We start from the raw sequence: 9,448 nt of genomic DNA on the forward strand, positions 1-9,448 counted from the left end.
AAGAGTAGTAACAAATCAAGATGACTAAGACTCAAGAGAAGTAGGAACATCAAGCGGTGCAAATGAACTAAGCAACTCGTAAACTTCTCAAACTTAATTTGAAACTGAACTCAAGTTTATGTTAAACTTATATAGTTCAAACAATTTTTTGAGTTAAACACATATAAATATAATAATATTTTATTTTATTTATAATTTATATATTATTAATTTAAAATTTTAAAATATAATATTATGTTATGATTTAATTTAACTATTTTTTAATTACAATCCAAGTTTATATAACTTAATTGTTGTTCGAGTTGAGTCAATCTCAATTATTACTTTGTTTTTAAGCTTGATTACAGTTAAACTTTGAGATAAAATATTTTAAATCAAATCAAGCTTAAACCTCTAACCGCTCAACTTGGGTTAGCTCAATTAGATAAAAGAGGAAATCAAAGTGATAAGGGTCTATGAGTTGAAGGCATGCTTTTCTAGGCTCATATCTAACATGTTAGGTTGTGTCTAGGAAATTTTATTAATTAGTTCATAATGAGCGGCCAGGAATTGATTTCAGATATTTCATTGCCCCAGACTGAAACTAAGAAAATGCCTCAAGTACCTTTGGCTCCCATCCATCCGCTCAGAAGTAACCACATAAAACCCTAATCTAAGTTGGCAAACAGCACAGGATGGTTGACTCATTTAACAAAACAAGAGAGTTAAAACTCATTTAACAACCTCGCACGGGGTTTAGACATTACTCATTTAAAAACGTGGATCACATAGACGACATAGATCTCTTTCCCCAAATAAATCAGCAAACGAACACACAGTTGGCTTACAAAATTTACCAAAAGGGCAATCGTATGGCACCTAAGTATGTCATCAAACATGACACTAACTCCGCTAAATCTTCCTGTTCCCCCTTATTCCTCGAAGAAACAAAAAATCTCCCCATGGGCACCTAATACTAAAATGACATGAAGATTTCCATGCAATCTAATCTAATCTATATATATAAAAATAGATGCTTCTCAATGGAAAAGCCTCCATTCATCACATGGTACCAAGATAGCGCCTCCTTTTGCCATGTAAAAGAAAAGAATGAAAAAGGGATGGGGGGCCATCACACATCACCATCAAACTGCATGAAAAAAGAGCTAGGATCGTTGTGCATCGTCATTGGAGTACCACTTGAGCTCGACGTGCTGACCGTCATGCATCGACAGTAGTAATCATCGTGCGTCGTCGTTAGGACCTCTTTCTCTCCATCATCGTAAACGCCTACAAAAGTAGATCGAAAGAAAGAAACTGGAGCCGTCATGCATTGTCATCAGAGTATCGCTTGGACAAAACAAGAGCATGAGTCCCTTCTCCCTCTCTTGCATCCTAATACAGCGTGAAAGAAAGAAGTGGACAACAAACACCCATGAAAAAAATATAAGGCATCCATGAAAGAAGCCACCACCATTGTAAAATAACTCCTTACCGCCTTCAAAGATATGAAATCCTCTCTCAACGAAAGTGACGAGATGCTCGATATAGCCTACATGATGGTGGGCAAGCATCTAGACTCCTCAGGCTTTGACGAAGCCAATAAAGCTCTCTACTTTGCCATTAGAGCTTTAAAGATTTTCAAAAAGAGGGATGGGGGATGGTCACTCTCAATCATGAAAAAAGCTCTTCACTTGATGGGCTTGATTACTTGCAAGCTCAAAAGGTTCGACAATAGTTTGGAGTCATTGAACGCAACATCTTAAGAGAGCATCATGCAATGATGGGGTGGTCACTTTCTTGCGACAAAAAAAATGCCACAAGCTACTCCATACTTAGAAAGTACAATTGAGAAACTGAAGAACTGCTTTGGCCCAAAGCATTTTGGATGAGATTTATTCATAAGCATATGAGACAGGCATTCTTGGAGATGGACCAGCCATAATCGACTGATGCTAGCACTTACAAAAAATATCATTGATTTCTCATTCAGACCGTACCATGAGGGTATAATAGATACATGCGAACGCCTTGCAATTGCATATGGAGCCATGGGAAGGTACATGTTCATCTAATTGTTCTACTCAAATACTTTTGCTTTCTGGATTTTATGGTAACTTAATGATAGCCATTAAGTTATTAGGTTTTGAAACTAAGATTTATGATACATCAAATTCAATTATCTTAAAGATACATAAGAAATCCTTGATGGTTATCTTCAACCATAAAATTTGTTTTTGTGCTCATTTGACAAATATTTATATCTGATCCTATTAATGTTCTTAACTGCAACCATGAAAAACTAGATAAAAAATCTTGCATAAGTCAAAAATATTTAAATGCCTTGTATTGAAGATTACAGACCTCACAACACCATGGAGCTTAGATTAATGATTTGGTAGAAAATTTTAATTATTTTTAAAAATATATAAAATAGATATTAATAAATCAATAAAATAAAATATATTTAAAAAAAAAAAATCACACCTTACCCGTGCATGGCACGGGGTTATAAGCTAACTATTAATAATTAGCATCGCACTGCAATAGATGAAAATATAGCACACCACAATAGAATGAAAAGACATGATGACCACCTGGCTCCAATGAAAGTTTCATCATAACTGGCATAAGATGAACTAGCTTATGCCACAATTACCTAAAGCTTCTAACTACACCCACAACACAGCTGAGATCAAATCTTTGAATCACCAGACTTTTCACTACTCATGATTGAGTTCAATTCCTTCAATTTATCATCGATACAATTCCAGCTACTCCTTTTTTGATCCTCAATGTGGAAACATCATGCAACGAGTGCCACGAAGGCAAAGCAGAGATCTGTAGCAAGTGCAAATTGTCTGCACACTGTTCAGGGTAAAAACTAGGTTACAACCCCAAAAACAATTAAAAATTAAATAATGAAAACACACCTTAGGTAAGCATTAGTTTCTAACCGGGAAACCATAGCCTCTTTCTTCTGAACGTTGAAACTGGAGCAGTAACTAAAATGTAAACTTCCAACAATGTGAGCAAAGGGCATAAACACAGATCTCATGCTCAGGTCACTTCATGGTTAACTACAAGCAGAAACAATTCAAATGGCAAGCTGCCAAACGTTGATCCATGACCATTTCCTGTGTGAGCTGAAGAGAGAGGAATACTAACATACAAGTTACCGTACCTGAAAGGAACAGAATTGCATTTAAGAGATACGAAATCCAATGTATCACAAGAATTGTCATGAATCGCACCCATAGCCACTATCAGACCAGTGCAATTGCATTTTAGCAAACGGAAACAGTTTATAATGAAACCAGCCTAAGAAACTGAACAAAACCAAGAAGCTGCCTACTGACACCAAAATGCAACAGTCGATAAGGCTAATGATCGAATTTATTCCAAATGTGTTGACAGACGTGTCGTATCGAATAATTAGAAGCTCGAGCTTAACTCAACTCAAAATATTCCAACTCGACTCAATAAAAAATAAGTAAAATTTGATATTAACTCGAATATCAATCGAGCCACCTTTGAACTCAAATTCGAACTCAAAATCTAATCTTGACCTATTAATAATATATATATTAATATATATTATAAATAAAAGTAGTATTATTGAATATATATATATATATATAAGGCTCATTGTACTTGATCAGAAGATCGGTAAATGCTACTGTATTATGCCCACTACCGGCCATATATATGAGTCTCTCAGTATACTTGCAGGAAGGAGACCCCGAAACACCTTGTCTGATGCTTCTACGGGGAAGCTGAGATGGCCAGGGGGGAAGGAGCTTGATCCGTAGCTCATGTTCAGGCAGGGGTTTCTACACCGAACCAAAATAAATTCCCATAGTTGCATAAGGGCGACGTTGAAAACTTTCCAACAGGTATGGAATACTCTTGTCAAAATGAACACTATACTCTTTTTAGTTTAGGACAGAAACGTACTCAAAAAAATGCAAAGCTAACCCTATATATATATATATATATATATAATTTCGAGTAAACTCGCGATCTTTCAAGCCAAATTTTCTGCCATTCAAGCTTAACTCAAAAAACTATTTAAGCTACTCGAACTCGACTTGAACTCATTAATAACCGAGTTGAATCGAGCTGACAGGACGTACATGCATTTCACCCATTAAAACTGACTGATTAAAATTTTCCAATTTTAAATCCATTTGTTCTTAGCAAAAATCCCATGAAAAAAAAAAAAAAGCAAATCTAGCTGAATGAAAAACTAAATTTATCACCTGAAATAACTTAAAATATGAAGAGCAATACAAAGTTGCTATGTTGAAAGCTCTGCTCAACTTACTTCTCCTCCACTTCTCACAAACATATCATAAAACACGATCTATAGTAAAAAAATCATAAAAAAATGCGTTCCTAGTCGGGCCTGGCTGAATAAATGATAGCATTAACTAAGAACTGTTGGAACTTGATTCCCAAAGTTTGTCAACCAACAGTAAACAGATCGTGGATCAAAAGCTTATCATTCAGCCTCAACTTTTAGTTAAAAAAAAAATGACTACAAATACGACTAGCTAAACTTGCCAGTCGGGGGAAATTGGCAAGACAATGTTTCAGGTAAACTTGATTCCTTAAAAAAGATTTTGAAACCTAAGATTCTTTACAATTTATCATATGGACATTGAAAAGCAAACTAGTCCAAACTTCTGGCAAAGTTAGCTTGCACCAGATAATTGCAGATAATGAGATCTATATGCTACTGATAGTTTTCACTCTTGGCAGCTTGGCAAGAACGACAGCCATTACAAAATCACATATTCTTCCCAATGTCCTATGGCCAAGGAAAGGAGGAGCCATAAGGCGTTGCCAAGCTAGAAAGGGGTTATCCAACAAAGGTAATTGGCCTACCATATAGGATGGAGCCAGCAAGGGTATCCAATGTGGCAAGATACGATATTGGCAAATGGTTCCCCCAGCCCAGAGAGAGTTTGAGATATACTTGGGCCTGAATGATGGTAAAAATCTCCTGAGATAGGAAGGCTAGACAGACCCAACTGAACCCACAAGTGGGGCTTTGTTTGGTCAACTGGGAGGTTTTAAATGAGTGGGACAAGATGCTGAGATTCAATTACTACTTACCCATCTTTGTTGCTTCAAGTGTACAATACATTTCTGAAGAGTCACATGATTATTCAAATTCCAGGTTGAAACCCTTGATAGCTCTGATCACCACCTTAAGAGCAGCAAGCTCTTTTACAATGGCCTCATTCACTAGATGATAATAGTCAATACGAGACTTTTGTGAGTTCATGGTTGCACATCCTGACTTGAGGTGTGCAATGGGAAGCTGCCATACCTGTGACTCAATATAATTACTTCCTTTCTTCTGCAGTTCTGGAGCAGATTACTTCAAATAGGTTTTTTTGATGGGCACTGAAGGGTATTTATCCATTAAATTCAAAACATGGATAAATTTGACAGCATCAAGTTGCCTACCCTTGCTGTTCAAGTACCCAACGAGATCAGCCATGAACAAAAATGCTTGTAGGTGTCATGATTCCACCCTAAACTGAAGCAGGAGGAGATAAAACCATCTATATTGGCAAACATGAAATTCGCAACTGATAAGTTAGAGCAAGCACCTGCGTGTCTGCTCTTGAACAACAAACCCTTTAATCCTTTAATCATAAGGCAAAGGGGAGGATGGGGAGGACGAAGTACAGCAAGTAATTAACAAGCAAAGTCAGGCCTCCAAATTGCAGAATGACAGCATAGCTAAAAACTCCAACCAGTCCCAAAAGATCGCATTTTTATAATAGAACCAAAAAGCAAAAAATGTGGGTTGGCCAATGAAAATGGGCTTGATTGGCATTTGAGTGTTGGACTGATGGTTACAACACTGTCAGAATGATACCAGCATTCTTTGACTACAGGTGAAGCAAAAAAGTCCATGCAAAAAACAGATGAAAAAGATGCAAAAAATTTTTAAAAAAATGAACATATAATATAGTCTCAACTGTCTGATGTCACAGGTGAAAATCTAAGAAGAGGTTTGGACAAAATTATAACTTGAAATAATTCATTTAATCAGGACAAATGTGGTAAACTTGCTCTTGGTCAAATTGCTTTTGAATGACAAGTAACTCCTTCGGATGCCATAAAACACCTAGGCGCAATAATCACATGCCTCAGAATGGAAGAATAACATCATGGCTACAAATGCCAATCAGTCCCGAAAGAAGGTATTTTCAAATCAAGTATCTTCATAGGCAAAAAGACTAAAAATAAATAAATACAAGAAAATAGAAACATAAAGTTTCAATAGGACAAAATACAACAGAATATATCATACAAAGCGCATATGCCTCTCAATTGCAGAACTCCAGCATGGATAAAGCACCAATCAGTCCAGAAAGATCGCATATTGGCATAGGTATCTTCCATGGCCAACCCAAAATAATAATAATAGTAATAATAATGATGATGATGATGATAAGATAAGAATTAATATCAAACGAAAGAAAAGAATATGACCAGAAAAAAGTACTTATAAATGTAGCAGGAAAACACAAGACTAGAAGTCCATGTAAAATACAGATGAAAAAGATGCAAAAAAAAAAAACTTAAAAAAAAAAAAATACAATCTCAACTGTGAAAATCCCAGAAGAGGTTCAAACAAAATTATAACTTGAAATTATTCATTTAATCAGGATAAATGTAGTAAACTTGCTCTTGGTAAAATTGCTTTTGAATGACAGGTAACTCCTTTGGATGCCATAAAGAGCCTAGGTACAGAAAACCGATATGCCTCAGAATTGCAGAATAACATCATGGCTACAAATGCCAATCAGTCCCGAAAGATGGTATTTTCAAATCAAATATCTTCATAGGCAAAATGACTAAAAATAAATGAATACAACAAAATAGAAACATAAGGTTTCAATAGGACAAAATACAATCAACAGAATATATGATACAAAGCACATATGTCTCTCAATTGCAAAACTCCAGCATGGATAAAGCACCAATCAGTCCAGAAAGATGGCATATTAGCATAGGTATCTTCCATGGGCAACCCACCATTAATAATGATAATAATGATGATGATGATCAAACAAAACAAAAGAATTTGACCAGAAAAAAGTACTTATAAACGTAGAAGGAAAACACAAGACTAAAAGTCCACATAAAAAACAGATGAAAATGATGCAAAAAAAACTCTTTTAAAAAAAAATATATAGATAATCTCAACTGTGAAAATCCAAGAAAAGGTTCAAACAAAATTATAACTTGAAATTATTCATTTGATCAGGATAAATGTAGTAGACTTGCTCTTTGTAAATTACTCTTGAATGAAAAGCAACTCCTTGGGACGCCGTAAAGGGCCTAGGCACAGAAAAAAAACATATGCCTCTGAATTGCAAAATAACATCATGGCTACAAGGACCAATCAGTCCCGAAAGATGGTATTTTCGAATCAAGTATCTTTTTTCATAGGCAAAAAGATTAAAAGGTAGATGAATATAGGAACATAAAAATACAAGGTTTCAATAGGACCAAATGTGATAAACAGAACATATGATAGAAAATACTTAGGACAGTCGTAACAGAATAAGCATAAAATACTTATGCCAGTCAAAACAGAATAAGCATAACGACAACAATAGAAATACCAATAAAAATAAGAATAAGAATACAAATAATTATAACAAGAACAATAAAAAGAAAAAGCAGACAGACAAAAATTAATATCAAAAAAAAAAAGAAAAGATTTTGATCAGAAAAGTGTACCTTCTAAATGTAGCAGGAAAACACAAGACTGAAAGATGTTAATAAAATACGCCTCAGAATTGCAGAATATCATCCTGGTAACATTCACCAATCAGTCCCGAAAGATGGTATGCTGATATAAGCTATCATCACCGGCAACAGATTACAAAAGAAAAGAAAAAGATTTATAAGATTGTTAACAAAAATGCTAAAAATAAAAGCATAAACACCAAAATAATGACAATCAAATATTATTTCTCGTTCGCTTTAATTGTATTCAGATACTACAGGAGGCAGAAATCTCCTATAAACTGCAACAGTACTCCTTATTAAAAAGTGGGTTCTAAAAAAAATTTAGAAATATTACAAAATAAAAAACAATATTAAAGTACTCAAGTGTACCTACAGATCCAAGGTGATCTCTAGGTGCTAAAATTTTTGAAATAACAAAAAAATCGATCGTTAAATAAGCAAGTTACCTACTTGTTAGTGCATAGAATTTAACTGTTACCAGTTGCATGGAAATATATGAAATGACAACAAAGTGGACTTACAACATAAAGCAAACCGGACAATGTAGCGTGAGAAATTAATATACTTGAGTTTTTTTCTAAAAAAGACCATTGGAAAGATGCTCATAATAAAACTAAAATACCAACAAATTGATGCATAAAAAGCGATGACACATGTCAATATCTTTCTTCCATGTTCGTCATTTCAAAGCAAAGATCACGGGGGGGGGGCAGGATAAGCAAAGATCTCAAGAAGTTACGATGGAGGCGAAGTGGTCCTCAAGGTCTCTCCGTTGGAGACTAAACGGGACGAGGGCTTGAAGGGCTTCGAAAGCCTTCGGAAGGCCTTTTTTATTTGGTTTTGGTACCAAGGTCCCCATTCTTCGAGGGGATGATTTCGGTGGCCGTCGTAATATCCGCCGTGACGATGTCAGCGGCGAGAGAGAAACCGTAACCCTAACGAACGAAAGAGAAACCCTAAGCCTGACCCTAACACCGAGCCGACTGCGGGAACGAAACCCTAACCCTAGAAATGAGTCCGCTCGAAACGGGGGACGGGCTGAGGGATTGAGGCGAGATGACGACGGCTACTTATAAGAGGGAGAGATTTGTTTTTACCGTTGGATTTCATCGTACGATTCCAGAGTTTTCGACGAAATGGCTGGGAATGGGATCGGCTGAGTCGGGCCGGGCGATGGCCCACCCGAGCCTAGAACCTTATCGGGCCGGCCCGATTTTAGCTGTTTGGGCCAAGAACTGGGCCAACCTGATGTGGCATGATTAGGATTAAACATCCATTAGTGAGATAAAGCTTGGGAAAATTGCATTTTTAACTATAACCAACTTTTGTATTTTTTATTTTTTTTGTAAGGAAGCATCTTCATTCCATATTAGATACAGCACTATTTACATAGTACATCAGCAAACTTGTTACACCAAGACAATGGATGATAACCATATTTACAGCATAAAGACTGGAAGATAAAAAGGAGATACATCTTATAGTTTCTAACACAAAACGAAAACAGAGGGGCTACTATTGAATGACAGAAGATTGACCGTTGAACCCCAATTCAGAGCAGCTGTTGTTGGTAGAGAAAATGCTCCGAAATTGCTGAAGATATAATGAATTACAAGGATGCATATAGAGACTTGTGAGACTGTAGCAGTGATAAATCCATATCAGTTGAACAAAGTCTTGAGCT

General features: G+C 35.9%; 1 long non-coding RNA gene and 4 other non-coding genes across 5 annotated transcripts; all 5 read right to left on the reverse strand.

The window, feature by feature from the left end:
• Window positions 1–2,496: 2,496 nt before the first annotated feature.
• On the reverse strand, window positions 2,497–8,803 carry LOC105056205 (uncharacterized). Its single transcript, XR_833815.3, has 4 exons — window positions 8,504–8,803; window positions 7,753–7,874; window positions 2,937–3,163; window positions 2,497–2,847 (listed from the first exon to the last, which is right to left on the reverse strand). It is a non-coding gene; the product is annotated as an uncharacterized lncRNA (long non-coding RNA).
• Window positions 6,145–6,234, reverse strand: LOC114914769 (small nucleolar RNA SNORD96 family). Its single transcript, XR_003802438.1, has one exon. It is a non-coding gene; the product is annotated as a small nucleolar RNA SNORD96 family (small nucleolar RNA).
• On the reverse strand, window positions 6,766–6,855 carry LOC114914762 (small nucleolar RNA SNORD96 family). The gene has a single exon (XR_003802431.1). It is a non-coding gene; the product is annotated as a small nucleolar RNA SNORD96 family (small nucleolar RNA).
• Window positions 7,369–7,462, reverse strand: LOC114914770 (small nucleolar RNA SNORD96 family). The gene has a single exon (XR_003802439.1). It is a non-coding gene; the product is annotated as a small nucleolar RNA SNORD96 family (small nucleolar RNA).
• Window positions 7,801–7,890, reverse strand: LOC114914768 (small nucleolar RNA SNORD96 family). Its single transcript, XR_003802437.1, has one exon. It is a non-coding gene; the product is annotated as a small nucleolar RNA SNORD96 family (small nucleolar RNA).
• Window positions 8,804–9,448: the final 645 nt, after the last annotated feature.

This window comes from Elaeis guineensis, chromosome 13 (assembly GCF_000442705.2).
Source record: "Elaeis guineensis isolate ETL-2024a chromosome 13, EG11, whole genome shotgun sequence".
NCBI classification, from domain to species: Eukaryota; Viridiplantae; Streptophyta; class Magnoliopsida; order Arecales; family Arecaceae; genus Elaeis; species Elaeis guineensis.